This window comes from Pelodiscus sinensis, chromosome 18 (genome assembly GCF_049634645.1).
Source record: "Pelodiscus sinensis isolate JC-2024 chromosome 18, ASM4963464v1, whole genome shotgun sequence".
NCBI lineage: Eukaryota > Metazoa > Chordata > Testudines > Trionychidae > Pelodiscus > Pelodiscus sinensis.
Genome location: NC_134728.1, coordinates 21,452,097 through 21,464,660, shown reverse-complemented (window position 1 = coordinate 21,464,660; position 12,564 = coordinate 21,452,097). Strand labels below are relative to the sequence as shown.

The 12,564-nt window shown below is 41.3% G+C and overlaps 1 protein-coding gene across 6 annotated transcripts in view; it reads right to left on the bottom strand.

Moving 5' to 3' along the window:
• SULF2 (sulfatase 2) overlaps positions 1-12,564 on the bottom strand; it is a 322,126-nt gene that overhangs the window by 200,165 nt on the left and 109,397 nt on the right. For 3 of the 6 annotated variants that reach the window (XM_006132193.4, XM_075901574.1, XM_075901572.1), the window contains exon 2: positions 10,415-10,537. The exons of the other annotated variants lie outside the window; for them this stretch is intronic. The gene's annotated coding sequence lies outside the window, so the exon portion shown is untranslated. The remainder of the gene's footprint in view (positions 1-10,414; positions 10,538-12,564) is intronic. 6 annotated transcript variants of the gene reach the window in all.

The following is a 12,564-nucleotide window of genomic DNA, read 5'->3' as shown; positions in this document are numbered from 1 at the left end:
ACGTGCACAGCTCCCTGATGGGCCTGCTGGATGGCAGCCGTGTACGACTGCTCATAGACCCTGCCTAAGTGGTCAGCCTCCACCCCCCACCCTGGCAGGAAGGCCTCCCCCTTCAGTTTGCACATGTTGTGCAGAGCACAGCACGCAGCCACCACACGTGGGATGTTGTGCTCTCCAAGGTCCAGGCAGGTGAGGAGGCATCTAAACTGCTCCTTCAAGCTGCCGAAGACACCCTCAACCACCATGCGGGCCCTACTCAGTCTGGCATTAAATGCCTGTCATAAGGGGTTGAGGTGGCCCGTTTATGGCTTCATGAGCCACGGCTGCAGGGGAGAGGCTGCATCCCCCACCAGGCAGTTGGGCATGTTCATGTCCCCAACTCTCATGTTGCGGTCGGGGAAGAAAGTTCCGGCATGCAGCTTCTGGAACACACTCGAGTTCCTGAAGACATGTGCATCGTGCACCTTCCCTGACCACCTGACATATATGTCCGTGAACTGGTCCTAGTGGTCAATCATGGCCTGCAGGACCACCAGAAAGTATTCCTTGCGGTTGATATAGCTTGATGTCCGGTAGTCTGAAGCACAGATAGGGATGTGGGTCCCATCAATAGCCCCTTCACAGTTGGGGAAGCCCAGGGCATCAAATCCCTCGATGATGGTGTCCACATCTGCCAGGCAGATGACTCTGCACAGCAGGATACTGTTGATGGCCCTGACCACCTGCAGAAGGAGACAAACAAACTGAGAATCATAGGGGTGCCAGGGTGCCTGCAAGTTCCCTTCTCTAGGTCCCCTCACTCCCCACTCACCAGAAGCAACCCCCTGCAATCATACCCACCCCTGGCAGGGCTTTGTGAGGGTGAGACAGAACAAACCACCCTCTCCCCCATCCCCTCTTTCTCTAGGGAAGCCCATTCTGACCTTCCACCTCCCTTCTGGGACAAGAGCCTGAGAATTCCATACCTGCATGACCAGGACATTGACGATCAATCTCCTCATGCCAAACTGCTTTCCCATGGATTGGTAGCTATCCGGCATAGAGAGCTTCCAGAGGGCTATAGAGACATGCTTCTGGAGCAGGATGGTGGGCCTCATGTGTGTGTCCTGTCACCTCAGGGCAGGGGAGAGCCACTCACAGAGCTCAAGGAAGGAGCCCTTTTTCATTCTAAAGTTCTGGAGCCATTGTTGGTCTCCCAAGTGCTCCAGAACGATGTGGTCTCACCAGATGCAGCGGGGCACGGCATCCAGGGCAGGACTGGCAGCCTCCAGCTGCTGGAGCCGCTCCCCCACATACCCGAGAAGGGTCTGCCACAAGGGCTATGGGTTGGGTTCCTGCAGAGCCTGGGAGGCAGCCTACAGAAACTGCTGAATGATTGAAGCTGCAAGAGCTGAAGACTGCCCGGAGGCAGCTGCGGCTTCATAGCAGAAAGTGCTGTGGTGTCCTGAAGCAGGGCAACCAGAGCAAGAAGAGAAAATGTTTTGCTGTCCCTCAGAGAGGTAGGCAAGCAAGCAGGGAAACCTGAGAAACCACTGTCCAGGGTGGTCCCTTTAAGCACGAGCCTCAGATAGCCTCAAGCAGCAGCCACACGAAGCAACTACTGACCTGATGCCCTGCATATTTGTTTTGCGCATGAGAGGGCAGGTAGATGTAGCATAAGAGAATTAGCACAGGACAATAAAGCAACCTTTTAAAGGTTAATGATCACCAGAAATAAGTATTTTCTCTCTTTCCTGGTGTATATTCTTCAGTTAATCTAAAATAAGTCATAGTTCAGTTCAGGCACACATTTAGCTTATCAAGCAGCCATACCTAGTCTCAATAGATATAATTTCAGAAACTGTCAATGTTGAAATATCCTTATGGAATAGGTATTGTATCTAGAGGATGGTACTTTACCATATTTACTAGAATATTTGATAGGAAGTTTGAAAGACTGAGTTTCTCATCCCAGCTTCAGCCGTGGAAAACCAAGTGAAAGAGTAAGAGCAGCATCAAGGAGATCTAAAACTCACAATCTGGACATAAGAGAATTTCCCAGCAAAGAAGGTGTCAAAGACAGACACAGTCTGTCTTTTGAGTATCCCTTTACAAACCCCATCATCAACCATATTGCAGGAACAGGGAAGAGACAGGAAGGGAAGTGTTGGGTGTGTGAAGGAGCTGAAGCCACAACACAATGCTGCTGACAATAAACATCTCTGGGGAGCTGGCTAAACCACCCCAAGACTGCCTGAAATTGGGATGGCTTATTGCCACTTCACCCTCTCTCCCCATAATTGGACTATGTCCCAGACACAGCACAGAATTCGGTGCCAACACAAAACTTATGACAAATAAAACAAAACATAATTAATAATAACTAATACTGAAGTTGTATAGATTGATTTTGAGCTGATTGGAGTGAAGAGAAAGCACTCTGACTGCAGTGGATGAGGATCAGACACAAATCTATAGCTAAATATAAGCATTTTTCATTCAAATGTTTAAAGGATTTAACATGTCTCACAAAAGGACCTATCTATATATATGGATCACTTTACTCATTGCTGAATTGCAGTCACTCTTTTGGATGACAGTTAACAGTTACAATTGATTTAAAACATAATGGGAAAACAAGCACAATTAATTTTCCTATTGTTTTCCTTGCCATTTCAAAGTCAGTGCTTTAACACATCTTAGCAAAGTGACCCAAAAGTTCAGGGCAAGAGATGAAGAATACCACATTCAAAGGGAAGTAGAGTGGAAATTTAGACAGCATCAGGTAATCAACCAATTCTAAGTGAGCCAGGAAAATTGGACCCATTCTCTAATGTATGTGAGAAGTGTCCAAGTTTTAAATTGCTTTACATTGCCAGAGCCCTGGGTTAACATAGGAGTCCCAAAGCTGCATATGCAGAATCATACTGGTCTCTGGCATCGAACATGGCCACTGACTGCATCAGCTGTAGGATCAAACCATTTCTTACAGCATCATTGGAGGTCTCCCTCCCAGCACTAGCTGGATCTCAATCTATTTTGCTTCTGAAACCTCGTGAATACTATGGGTGAAACTCTCCCTTGTGCATATAATCAGCACCTGGCCTACGCATCCCTTAAATCTGCAAAAGTGTGTTTAAAATGGGATTTCAGTAACGCATAGGTCTTGTACTAGTTCACAGCACAGTATTTGTTCTTTTTGTCTTCTACTCCCAGGAAACACTGCACACTCCTATGTGTATTGAGGTGACACCACTGATGAACACATACATTGCACATGATAAATGAGGTTCAAGATTTTACTTGTACTGTGCATCATTGGCTCTTATCTACAGAAAATGCAGCTGGTCTAGGACAAGATTTAAAAAAGGGACAATCTCCTTATGAGATTAATAGTTGTTTTGTGGCAAGGCAAACGTAGATAAACAAATGTAGTGTACACAGTCAATGGTATATGAGCCAAGGAGGCTAAATCATTTATTTTGGCAAATGGAAGAAAACCAAGGATACTGTAACTTTTTTGTAAAAACAACACAGAATAGATAATCTAGGAAAGCAGATTTTACATGAAAGAACTGCTTAGTACTTAAGCATACTTACTAATTTTGTTTATATTCTTTAACTTGCTCCCAGCATTAAAAACCTTAGGGTATGTCTACACTACCCCCCTAGTTCGAACTAGGGGGGGTAATGTAGTCATACGGAGTTGCAAATGAAGCCCGGGATTTGAATTTCCCGGGCTTCATTTGCATAAATCCGGCCGGCGCCATTTTTAAATGCCTGCTAGGTCAGACCCCGTGCCGCGTGGCTACACGCGGCAGTGACTAGCTAGTTCGGATTAGGCTTCCTAATCCAAACTAGCTGTACGCCTCGTTCCACGAGGGGTACAGCTAGTTCGGATAGGAAGCCTAATCTGAACTAGCTAGTCCGTGCCTCGTGTAGCCGCGCGGCACGGGGTCCGACCTAGCCGGCATTTAAAAATGGCGCCGGCTGGCTTTATGCAAATGAAGCCCGGGAAATTCAAATCCCGGGCTTCATTTGCAACTCCGTATGACTACATTACCCCCCCTAGTTCGAACTAGGGGGGTAGTGTAGATATACCCTTAGTTTTGTTTGCATGAAAGAACTTAGAAGATAATTAGATTAACAACACTGATTTTAATACCTACCTATGTGAATTCATATCTGTCTGTATTCTGTGATAGAATTGATATTTCTTAGCAGCATTCTTTAAGATCAATTCTAAACCTTCTCTTATTTATCAAGTCCTTAGAGATAAGCTTTCTTTTACATAAATTAAAGACATATAAAGAAGGTACCTTTTATGAGAGAAATCTTCCATGTGAGACTCCATATTACATCTCCAGTGTTGATAGCAAGTATGTTACAGAGGTTGTGTCTATACTACACAGTTCTTCCAGAAAAAAATACGCACATTGCAAACCGCTTCTTTTCTGCTTCTGCTTCAGAAGAGGCTTTTCCAACATTTGGCCTGTCTTCACTGGGCCAAATGTCAGAAAAAAAACTTTTTTTCGGAACATCCCTTCTTCCTTGTAAAAGGAGGTTTACAGGGATGCTGAAAAAATTTGTCTGCTCTTTTGAAAAAAATTTCGGAAGAGCAGACACGATCCTTGGACATGGCAAAGTTGAAAAAGTCTGCAGTCTAGACGTACCCAGAGAAAGACTAGAGCATGAGCCTGTCTGAGCAAGAATGCTTCCACAAAATTAATTTATAAACAGAAAAAAGAACATAAATGAAAAAGTTGAATAAACTTTCTTTGAACAAACTTAGAGCAGAAAAACTATTAGACGAGAATAATGATTTTCTATTTAACTGCCATGAAGGCCAACAGATGCATTTAAAACAGGGGTGGGCAATAATTTTTTATGGGGGTCCATGCCAAGATTTTGGACAGGGCCACACTCTTCCATGATATTAATGGAGGAGGTGCAGGGTCTGGGATGGTGATTGGGTGCAGAAGGGAGCTTGGCGTAAGGGACTGGGGTACAGGAAGGAGAGTGAGATCTGGGACAGAGTTGGGTGAAGGAGGCAGTTGTGACCTAGGGCAAGTATCTGGAATGAAGGGGTTTTGTTTGTGACCTAAGGGAGGGTTCAGGAGTTTGTGTTCTGACCTAGGGTAGAAGGGGATTGTGGTTTGGGGCAAAGGATTGGGGTGCCAGATATGGGAGCAGGTGTGGATGCAGGAGGGGGGCAGAGGGTTTGGTTATGTTGGGGGTGGGGACAGAGGGGGAAATCCAAACTCAATCTTTGGAATTCAGAAAAATCATAGTATGAAAGAATAATTTATGTGACTATGACTACTTCTCTTAGCTTAAGTTATGTAAGTAGGGACTTTCCCAGCTAAATGTACAAGTCTTCACTTTCCTCTCAGTTTCTACTAACAGTGTAAGAATACGTCCCCCCCTTTACTTTTGAGGTAATGGTTTCTGACTGTTCCATTTTTCTAAGTCAGCCTCATCTTGCGTGGGCAGAGATATCATATTGGATAGCTTCTGATCTATAGATGGTCTAATTGTGCTAATATCCATACTGATTGCTAGTGACTTGCAACTCAAGATTCAGCAGAAACTCAATCATTGTTAAACTTTTGCAGTAAGATTAATTGGTTATCAAGCTTCTTCCTTCTTTTCAGATAAAGATATGAAGTTGTATAAATAATATTTATAAATAACCCTTACGCACAATAAAGGGTCTAATTTCATTATGTTTCTGTCAAGAGTCGGTATCATTCCTTCCCTCCACCCCTCCAGAATTTCTGTCCATAGTAGCATAAATTATGCAAACATGTCTAGAAGATTTCCAGTGCTACAGCCCAAAGCATAGTGGATTTGTGACTATTAACTCAAATGGGCATGGATAAGGTCATTTTGAAGGAAAAAGCAGTGTTATCAGGAATGGATTATGTTGATGCATCAAACATATTACATTTATTAAAAGCCAACCTGGGAAATGTTCAGGAAACGATCTTTTAAAAGGCTGCACTTTGAAAATAAGGCTTAAGGTATATATTTGGCATACCTGCTCATCTCAGGCTGGCAGTCGAGGGCACACATGTTTATATGAGCAAAGGCAAAAGCAAAGGCTGCCTGGCATTTTTCACATCTGTGAAATTATTTCTCAGTTGATACGTTTTCACACTTCATGCCCTAATAGGTTCGTTCCTAAATGTTTGGCTCATTTCTGTTGGCTTTAATGGGAGTGTTTGGTGCATGAGGCTGGCATGACTGGATTCACTGGGGTATGGATGGGTGTTTTGCTAGAGGCTTCCTTGAAATCATGCCTCAAATTACAAATGTCTGTGGATGGTATTAAAATACAAAGAGCTTCATTTGACTGAAGGTTACTCTCGTCAAGAAGCTCAATTATAAAATTAAAAAAACCTGGGCAATACAAAGTTAAGAATTAAAAGGTTGCAAAGTCAAGCACTCTCAAGTTAGGAAATGCCAGAATGAACATTGCCCAATCAACCTTAATACAGCTTCTTTGTGACCATGCATTTATGATTAAGCACTTAATTACGTGCAGAAGTGACAACCTGCAAAATGTCCAGCAACACTAAGGGACACAGTGACAGAAGCAGGGATAGAATTCTAGACTCTGGGGCAGAGCATTCAACTATCCTAATCGCAAGGCCATTCCTTCTCTTCCTGCAGTCCTGTTTCACTCACTACAAATCTTCCAACTTCTGCAACAAAAGAGGCAGCTGTCCTACAGACAACACTATTCTCTTTGTGAAGCACCACATTTCACCACTCAGTGCCATGTTGATCAATATATGAAGACAGTAATTACACTAAACTTAACTAAGATGAAACCTGGCATGTTCCCCCCCCCCGGCAACCTCAATTTTACTGCAGCTTCTAAATTATTTTCATTATTAAAAATCGTTTGACAGAAAACTGAGTATGGACGCATCTAAAAATTCCTGCTTTTTTTAAAAAGGGTACATATTCAGAAAGCCACAGCCCCCCAGTTTGTAAGAAGCACCTAAAACAATACACATGAATAGGAGCTATCGTTTTGTATTTTGTCCCATAACAGTTCTGGAAAATAACAATTACTATGTGAGAAGGAACAGTGTAACTTACCACAGGGCAGATCTACAGGAGCGCAGCAGGAGTTTATCAACCAGTAAGATTTCATCTCAGCTTCTCTTGTAACCCCCTTATAACCTTGTGGTAGTCTCAGATAAGTCAGTTACCAAAGGAAGCCATTGCCATGAGAGCCAGGCAATAATGACACTCCCCAAGTATGCAAATGAACTGAAAGGAAGGAGCTATGAGTGATGGATTCTCTCGTGTCATAATATTACCATTCAAGCAGCGGCAGGGTCAATAAACGTATAGGGAAGTAAACTAGGAAAATCAGTCTTTCCAAAACTCCTGAAAATGGACAACATGAAATATAGACTGGAGAACACTCTACACGCACATTTAATTAGCAGCTGGAACTTGGTTCTAATACTGCGGCTGCAGCCAGAGCTCGGGTCCTTTAAATCGCTACCGGAACCTTGGGTGGTCCTAAGGGCTGGCTGCCCAATCCCATTCCTTCTGCCCAAGGCCATATCCCTTTTGGGAGCATAGAACCCTCTCCCCCAAAACACCTTGCCCAGGAGCCCAGCAATTCTGTCAATCTCCCTGCTAATGTACATTTCTGGCATTTTTCACATCTGCTTATCTCTTGTTTTCATACTAGAACGAATGCTTTTCAGTTCCAATTTCCACTCCCCTACAGCACGTCAGTATATTTATGCCTCTAACACAATATGTGTAATGAACTCGCTTTCAAACTCTATTACAATGTTACAAATAAATTATTTAAATTGTGTGTATAACAGAGATAATTTTAAAGAAAAACTCTGGTTAAAAGAGATCAAACACACTAAAATATAAAACCCATTACATTTTTTCCAAGAACAGATCATTTATTCAATGTGATTTTAAGAGTGTTATTTATATTTGTGTACTTTTAACTTCCAACTAAGGATAACAAATTATATTGTGAATGTTAATACAAGGGTAACAGATGCCATGAGAAAGCAGTCTGGTGAATATACAAAAATGCTAAAAACTTTAAGATGAATACTCGTGTTCTGAAGCAAATGGTTTATTAAGCTATTGTACTAAACATTGCTTTATGATGGTTATGTATTCACACTTCCACAGCTAGGCAATGAGGTCTTGTTCCTGCACGAGAATGAGTACTGAATTCAATGAAAATAGAGGGTGCTCAATAATATGCAGGGTCAGTCCCCTTAATGACTACTCTCCTGAGGTAGGTTTTGTGGTTTTTCAAGTGTCTGCCTACAGTGAATTAGAATGCCCGCTAAGTTTGTTTGCAGGTTGCAATAAATATCCTATGAAAAGCCAGTATTGCAAGACTGAGTTCAACAAAGGATTCAAACACATGAAATGTATGTATCCATTGTAACAGGTGTGTGGTTTTTCATTTTCACTCAAATCTGCAACAAAACATGTTTTGGGTTAGGACACTGCATTCAATTTTTTTTAATCAAGTGTAACAATGCTCCTCCCGAAGAGACATATTGTACAGCACAACACAGCAATCAGGCTGCTTGAAGAAATGAGACACCTAGAAATGAACCCTGCAAGATGTTACAGCATTTCCAGTCATTCACTAATGAAATAATACAAACAGAGATTTAGCAGTCCAATAACCCTAAGTGAAAGCAGAATATTAAAAGTGATAGTATCTGTGCTGACAGATACTGGGAAATCTACTTCTCAACAAATCTTCCAAGAAATGGGTTTGGATTTGGGTCAGATGATATTGTGAAGCCAGTACTTGGTAAACAGGCAATTATCTTTCTCAGAATACTCGAAGCATGCTTATATATGATACTGTTTAGTTAACTTTCACTACAAGTTACATCTTCTCTACCCAATAAATTATCTATATACTGTGGTTCACTCCAGCCTTGGTGTTTTGTTTATTCAATGCAAAACTCCCACACCAGTATACTCTACAGTAATTGTTTATCCCCTAAGCCACTGCTCAACCATGAACATTGAAAAGGATTCTCATCAGCTTTCCACATCAAGGCTCTTTTGGAGTGTTAGTATCAGTGTATTTGCAGTTTTTATTTATTTTTGACAGCTTACTCTAATCCAAAAGTAGTTTTTCACGGTTCTCCCTCGCAAATAGATTTATTAATGGCTAGGAGGAACATGTTATCGACTTTCCAGCTTATAGAAGTATAGCAGAGTTTCTAACTCTCCTTCTGAAACAAATCTGGAAACCCTTTGCTCCAATTTAACTTTAGCTATGAGGACAAAGCTGGAGATAAAACGTGCAACAGGCAGATGTGTGCATTTCTATCTGTGGTATTTGTGGCAAGTAGACTCCAGTACCATTGGTATCCACTGAAACCATTAATACCAGTGGACTGAGTTATGAACTCCTTATACATCCTGAGAAGTAGTTTACTCACATGAGTAAGCTCAAAAATTTCAGCACGACAATTCATCTGTGCTTTACAAAGTGGCTAACTACTTTAGCATGGTAATTAAAAAGATGATTAGGGAATCAATTGATCTGATTAGAGTTGGGTCCAGACCACAGCTGGCTCTGTGCAAATACCCGCAGGGGTGAGAAAGAGTTCCACATAGAACCTTCTGCTTCCTTACAGAGAAGACAACTTGGCCAGGAATCAGTCAGTGCTTTCCTTAAAGCTCCAAGAACCAGCTCCTGCTCTGACTGACAGCACTGACAAAACCTTGACTGGCTCTAATGGGTGCAAGATCTACCCTGACTCATGAAGAAAGGCAATCAAGGAACAGGAATTTGAGGTGGAATATCAGGGTACAATCTAGAATAGACCCCTCCAATGGAAACCTCATCACCCAAGACAATTAAAGTTACTGTACGCTAGACAAAGCACTAGGAAAATTTACTGAAATCAGGGAGTTTATTGAAATCTTAGCAAGGTAATGGACTCAGTGATTTAACCTGTGTTTTTAGTTCATAATTTCTATTATAGTCTTTCCCTTTCCAGATAGCTCCTATAGCCAGGATCAAACCTTCAGTCCAGCCATGAAAGGAGACAAGCAGCCATTTTTAGAATAGAGATCTGCTACCGCTCAGTATATTGGACAATATGTATATACCGAGTAAGCATAGTCAGATAAAAGCGTGAATTATCAGAGGTATGTCAACTGCTACATTCTATGTCCTAAATTAGAACACACCTTTACTGGACCAGTTATTTGTGCTTCAATCCCAAAACTAATTTCCTAATCTCTCAACTAACAAAGTAGAACAATTTTAACCCCATCCCATTTAAAACACTTCCAAGCAATATTTCATGCCTTCATAAGGCAAAACAAACCTCCTCTGACACAGAGAGCTCCCTTTTCTTTTTCATCAGGTACAGTTTGTGTTATCCTTACATACCCTCAATAATCACTCAGGAAAGGAGTACCCTGGAGTAGCTTGGCTGGCATTCAGGTGGGAAAAGACAAGGGTCTTAACTTCCGTTTCTAGGCTGAGGCAGAAGTACACTGTGGAAGGCGAAGTCTGAAAAGTAAACAAACCACAAAATGTGTCAAACCCAGAATACAAACTTTGATACCCATCACCCCAAAAGTGGGAGCACAAGATTTGCAGAGTATAGGTTAAGTCCTCATTTTCCCCAGTATCTACTCAGGGAAAATAGAACTTCAACACAATGGAAAAACAAGGACATGAGCTCCCTTCATTTGTTCTGGAGTGTCAGAAGATGATCTGCTAAGAGATCAAGCTTCTTGAAAGCCTTGCAGATCACAGCATGGGCCCCTGGTAAATTTCATGATAGAGATTTGATTAACCCACCAGTAATTTCAGAACATTCAAATTGAAGCATATTGCTAAAAGCACTTTCTGCATTAGCCTACACATTTAACTGGTACTATTTTTTGTGTTAAGTTTTTGTGAGTACCCTTGGACGTGGACCTTGAGAAAACGCTGTTCTCAATGGTAACATTCTTGATTCCCTCTCATCTATTACAAAGGTCAAAAGGCACGGCATCAAAAATTATCCCTCCGTAGCATCAGATTACCCAACTGAACCATTAAGCTTGTCTTTGAGAGTTATTTACACCTTAGCCTGGACCTTGATCAGATTGGTTCCATTGTTAAGTCAGGAACCACCTTGTACTCCTGCAACTCATGCATACTAGCTGTCACCTGATAACTGATCAGAGCATTCTGATAGCTCTGTTAGGATTTAAAGCTGATGAAATAAACTTTGGAGATACTATTTGATTCAAAAAATAAACAAAAACAAGCACCAGTAAAACATCAAACTGACAGCAGGATGGTCAATCCTTCTGCCTCACAGCTGAGACTTGGTTAATCCTGCTAATCAGAGGAATCCTGAAAATCCTCGGAGTAAAATACTGGCATTGGTCCATCATCTCTCCATGGCAACCTAGTCTTGATTAGCATCTGTTTATAAGTTTAAAAGCTCTGGGGCTTACAAAGTATTTTGTTTTAATTCATGTAACTCAACTGTCCATCATTCAGTACCCTTACTGCTATGTGAATGATCTATGGTATTGAGAAATATTTTGGAAAATTCAGCAGGCAATAATTGAATTACAGTAGGTGATTGCTTTAGGACTGCATACCATGGTACATTAATTCCTAAGATAGGTGACATATGACACATTGTAAACCATCTATGCATATAACACCTGTGATGAGCAGGGTAGACAAGTTAACTTCTACAACTTGGACACAATTTGATAAATCTCCCAGCCAGTGGGATAACAGGTGCAGAACTGGGGAAATTAAGCAAATTCTTGATCATGTTTGTAGGGCCAGGGGCTCTTTAGTGACTAGAAAAGTATTTCTTAGACATTGCTAAGCATTTTACTTTCAGATTCCAGCTACCTTTTTTAAAAGAGGTGTAGCTGGGTAAAGAAATTGCGTATTTGTAATAAATGCAAATATTCCTTCAAACTGTCTGTGATTAGTTTATGTGGAAGTAAGGTCTGCATATGATACATGCTTCTGCCACTTATTTGGTCACAGGTTTAAGACTTTCTGAGATGTGAAGCACAATTCCGAATGACTCCTTGTAGATAATCATCCCAAGATTAAACTTCGGCAACATTCATCACACTGTCAAGTGTCTTTCCTCTGGAATTTCATGTCTGAATATTTTTTGTCAACAGAATAACAAGTTGCAGCAAATTAAATATTTAATGTCTTTTCTTTACAAGCTGCAATACATTGACAGCAATGTGTGGAAATATAATGATAAACAATATGTTTAATTCCAATTATTGCATTCATGCGCCAATTCTGAAGTTTGACATGTGGGAGAATTTATATAATTCAGACACACACATGCTGCTACTTCCTACTGTTGCCAAAACAGGTTATTAATTGCCAAATGCTTGTATTGTTCTTCACAATTATAAATGGCTGGTTACATCTAGATCATTGTGGTTATGTTTAGGCCACTGTGATTATCAAATATAAGGCGTAGAGTGATTATCAAATATCAGGCTTACAGTGTCTTATCTGGCAAATAATAATCCATGTTAAAATATTAAGAA